The sequence below is a fragment of the Apium graveolens genome, chromosome 9, assembly GCF_009905375.1.
Source record: "Apium graveolens cultivar Ventura chromosome 9, ASM990537v1, whole genome shotgun sequence".
Classification (NCBI taxonomy): Eukaryota; Viridiplantae; Streptophyta; class Magnoliopsida; order Apiales; family Apiaceae; genus Apium; species Apium graveolens.
Genome location: NC_133655.1, coordinates 200,280,023 through 200,284,865, shown reverse-complemented (window position 1 = coordinate 200,284,865; position 4,843 = coordinate 200,280,023). Strand labels below are relative to the sequence as shown.

The 4,843-nt window shown below is 43.4% G+C and overlaps 1 non-coding gene across 1 annotated transcript; it reads left to right on the top strand.

The window, feature by feature from the left end:
* Positions 1-4,365: 4,365 nt before the first annotated feature.
* LOC141687874 (small nucleolar RNA R71) lies at positions 4,366-4,472 on the top strand. Its single transcript, XR_012561353.1, has one exon. It is a non-coding gene; the product is annotated as a small nucleolar RNA R71 (small nucleolar RNA).
* Positions 4,473-4,843: the final 371 nt, after the last annotated feature.

Below are 4,843 nucleotides of genomic sequence, written 5' to 3'. Positions count from 1 at the left end.
AAATCCAGGATCAACTTCTTCAATGCCCAGTAGGCCTTATGCTCAAGCTCCGCAGGTAGATGACATCCCTTACCGTACACCAACTGAAACGGTGACATCCCAAGTGGAGTTTTGTATGCTGTTCTGTAAGCCCAAACAGCTTCATCGAGCTTTAAAGACCAATCCTTCCTTGATAGACAAACAACCTTCTCTAGAATGCGCTTTATCTCTCTGTTAGACACTTCCGCTTGACCATTTGTTTGCGGATGATAGGCAGTAGCTACTCGATGATTCACATTATAACGCTGCATCATAGAAGTGAACTTACGGTTGCAAAAATGCGATCCTTCATCACTTATGATTACCCGAGGTGTTCCAAACCTTGAGAAAATTTGCTTATAAAGAAAATTTAGCACTGCCTTTGCATCATTTGTCGGTAAAGCTTTAACTTCGACCCATTTTGAGACATAATCGACTGCCAGCAAGATGTACTGATTATTGCAAGACGAGATAAAAGGCCCCATGAAATCGATTCCCCATACATCAAAGACCTCGACTTCAAGCATCACATTTAATGGCATTTCATCCTTCCTTAACAAATTTCCCACTCTTTGGCAACGATCACACCTTAAAACAAACTGATGAGCATCCTTGAACAAAGTAGGCCAGAAAAACCCTGCTTGCAGAATACGAGCTGCCGTTTTCTCACCACCATAGTGTCCACCATAAACCGTGGAATGGCAGTCTCGTAATATCCCCTCCGTCTCACAGAACGGGATACATCTCCTGATGATCTGGTCAGCTCCCTGTCTAAACAAATATGGTTCATCCCACATATACCACTTCACCTCATGCAGAAACTTCTTCTTTTGAGCGGATGTCAAATTAGGAGGCATTATATTGCTGACGAGATAGTTTACAATATCTGCAAACCATGGTTCTTCCTCCTGAATTGTAAACATCTGCTCATCCGGAAAAGATTCATTGATTAACATCCTATCTTGTGAAGTAGAATCGGGATTCTCCAACCTAGAGAGATGGTCAGCTACTTGATTCTCAATACCTTTTCTATCTTTGATCTCTAACTCAAATTCCTGAAGTAAAAGCACCCAACGAATGAGTCTCGGCTTCGAATCCTTCTTAGAAACCAGATAGCGAATAGTTGCATGATCAGTGAATACTGTTACTTTCGTACCAAGCAGATAAGATCGAAATTTCTCAAAACCAAAGACTATAGCCAAAAGCTCCTTCTCAGTAGTGGTGTAGTTCAACTGGGCACCATTTAAGGTCTTACTCGTATAGTAGACCACATGGAAGAGATTTTTCTTGCGTTGTCCGAGAACTGCACCTACCGCATAATCACTCGCATCACACATCATCTTAAACGGTTCTATCCAATCTAGTGCTGTAATAACTGGTGCAGTGATCAAACTCTTCTTGAGAGTCTCGAATGCTGCCAAACATTCATCATCAAATTTGAAAGGCACATCTTTCTCAAGCAAATTGCACAACGGCTTAGATATCTTTGAAAAGTCCTTGATGAATCGCCGATAAAAACCCGCATGACCAAGAAAACTACGGATTCCTTTCACAGAATTAGGTGGGGGAAGATTTTCAATGACTCCCACCTTGGCCTTGTCCACCTCCAGACCCTTGCTAGAGACCTTATGCCCAAGAATAATGCCTTCACGCACCATAAAATGACATTTCTCCCAATTGAGCACCAAATTAGTTTCCACGCATCTTTTGAGTACGGCGCGCAGATTATTCAAACATTCATCATATGAGTGTTCAAAGACGGAGAAGTCATCCATGAACACTTCGACGTTATTTCCAATCATGTCATAGAATATAGCCATCATACATCTCTGAAAGGTGGCCGGGGCGCCACATAACCCAAACGAAACTCTGCGAAAAGCAAACGTGCCAAATGGACAAGTGAAGGTAGTCTTTTCCTGATCCTCTGGTGCAATACAAATCTGATTATACCCGGAATAACCATCCAGAAGACAAAAATACTCATGACCCGCCAATCTGTCAAGCATCTGATCAATAAATGGAAGAGGGAAGTGATCCTTCCTTGTGGCTTTGTTCAATTTCCTATAATCCATGCATACTCTCCATCCTGTAACTGTTCGAGTAGGGATGAGCTCATTCTTTTCATTTGCGACCACAGTGATACCTCCCTTCTTAGGTACACATTGTACGGGGCTCACCCACGAGCTGTCAGAAATAGGATAAATGATGCCTGCATCCAGCCATTTCAGAATTTCTTTCTTCACCACCTCCTTCATGATGGGATTCAGTCTTCGCTGCTGTTCCACAGTTGGCTTACTACCTTCCTCTAGCAGAATTTTATGCATACAATATGAAGGACTTATCCCCTTGATGTCTGCTATGGTCCATCCTATAGCCGATTTGAATTCTCTCAAAATCCTTAAGAGCTTGTTTTCCTCACTACCTGAAAGGTCAGATGAAATAATAACAGGTAACGTAGATGAATCACCTAAAAAAGCATACCTCAAGTGCTCAGGTAATGGCTTGAGCTCCAAGGTAGGTGCTTCCTCTATTGATGGTTTGAGCTTCCCTTCAGTGTTCTTAGGGTCAGAAGTACCAAGAGATTCAAATGGTATGTATAGCTTTCGCTTCCAGGAAGAAGTGTTCAGATATTGTAATTGCTTGTTGCTATCTTCATCATCGCTGTCAAAATCCCCCACTAAGGCCTTTTCCAATGCATCAGACATTAGCATGTGATCGAGTTCCGAAGTAACCGCAGAATCAATCACATCCAATTTTAAGCACTCCTCATCTTCTGTAGGGAATTTCATTGCCTTGAATACGTTGAAGGTCACATCCTGATCTTGGACCCGCATAGTAAGTTCCCCTTTTTGTACATCTATCAAGGTACGGCCAGTAGCCAAGAAAGGCCTTCCCAAGATTATGGGAATCTTCTTATCTTCCTCAAAATCCAGAATAACAAAATCTGCTAGAAAGAAGAGCTTATCCACCTTGACGAGCACATCCTCAACTATGCCCCTTGGGTAAGTGATGGAACGGTCAGCCAATTGTAGCGACATGTATGTGGGTTTTGGATCAGGCAGATCCAGCTTTTTAAAGATCGACAACGGCATCAGATTAATGCTTGCTCCCAAATCACAAAGGCACTTGTCAAAAGTCAGATTGCCAATGGTGCAAGGAATGGTGAAGCTTCCTGGATCTTTCAGTTTTGGTGGTAACTTTTGCTGCAGAACAGCGCTGCATTTTTCCGTGAGAGCAACTGTTTCAAGGTCATCCAGTTTCACCTTCCTTGAAAGAATAGTCTTCATAAACTTCGCATAACTGGGCATTTGTTCCAGAGCCTCAGTGAAAGGTATATTGATGTGAAGTTTCTTGAACACCTCCAGAAACTTCCCGAACTGTCTATCCAGCTTTTGTTGCTGAAATCTCTTAGGAAAATGTGGTGGAGGATAGAGCTGTTTCTCCCCTGTATTAGCCTCAGGCAGAGTGTGTTTAACAGTAGTCTTCCTTGGTTCCGCCGCTTTCTCCTTTTGCGTAGATTCTTCACCTCTAATTTCAGCTTCTACTTCTTTTGCCTTTTCAGAATCAGCTACTTTTCCAGACCTTAAGGTAATAGCCTTGACTTGCTCTTTAGCTTCCTTCCTGTCTGGTACTTCCGTGTCACTGGGAAGAGTGCCAGGTTGACGATTGAGCACTGCATTGGCTAATTGACCGATTTGATTTTCCAAGGTCTTGATAGAAACCGCCTGACTCTTGCACAACAGCTTAAGTTCCTCAAAATCAGCACTAGTAGGTGCAGCTGCACTTCCCTGTTGAGGATATGATTGCCTTGTGGCATACTGCTGTGGTTGCTGGAATCCAGGTGGGTTAAACTGTTTACTCACTCCTTGCTGATATGGTGGCTGAATAGCATTCTGATTATTCCCCCAGCTAAAATTTGGATGATTTCTGTTGTTAGGATGATAGGTCGCTGGCACAGGCTGCTGTTGTCGCTGATAATTATTCACATACTGAACAGATTCGTTGACAAGAGAACACTGATCCGTAGCATGAGAACCTGCACAAAGCTCACAAACCATAGCTATTTGATTAACTCCATACGTAGCCAGAGAATCAACCTTCATTGATAGCGCTTGGAGCTGGGCTGCAATAGCGGTGGCTGCATCAACTTCCAGAATACATGCTACCTTGCCTGACGTCATCCTCTGAGTTGGGTTTTGATGCTCATTTGCAGCCATCGTCTCTATAAGATTATACGCCTCAGTATAGCTTTTAGCCCATAAGGCGCCTCCAGCTCCTGCATCGAGCATGGGCCGAGATTGGGCCCCCAAACCATTATAGAAACCAGTGATCACCATCCAATCCGGCATTCCATGATGTGGACATTTTCTCAACATTTCCTTGTAGCGTTCCCAAGCCTCGCACATAGATTCTGTAGGTTGCTGCGCAAACTGAGTAAGAGCACTCCTCATAGCAGCAGTCTTTGCCATCGGATAAAACTTCACCAGAAACTTTTGCGCAAGATCTTGCCACGTAGTGATGGACCCAGCTGGTTCAGAATGTAACCAGTCTTTAGCCTTGTCCCTCAGTGAGAATGGGAAAAGCCTCAACTTGATAGCCTCATCAGTCACGCCATTATACTTAAAAGTGCTGCAGATCTCGACAAAATTCCTTATGTGCATGTTGGGGTCTTCAGTTGCCGCTCCTCCAAAAGAAACAGAATTCTGCACCATCTGAATAGTGCCCGGCTTGATTTCAAAGGTGTTAGCTTGAATAGCCGGATGAAGGATGCTTGACTGAATGTCATCAATTTTAGGCCGAGAAAAATCCATAAGAGCTGGATCAG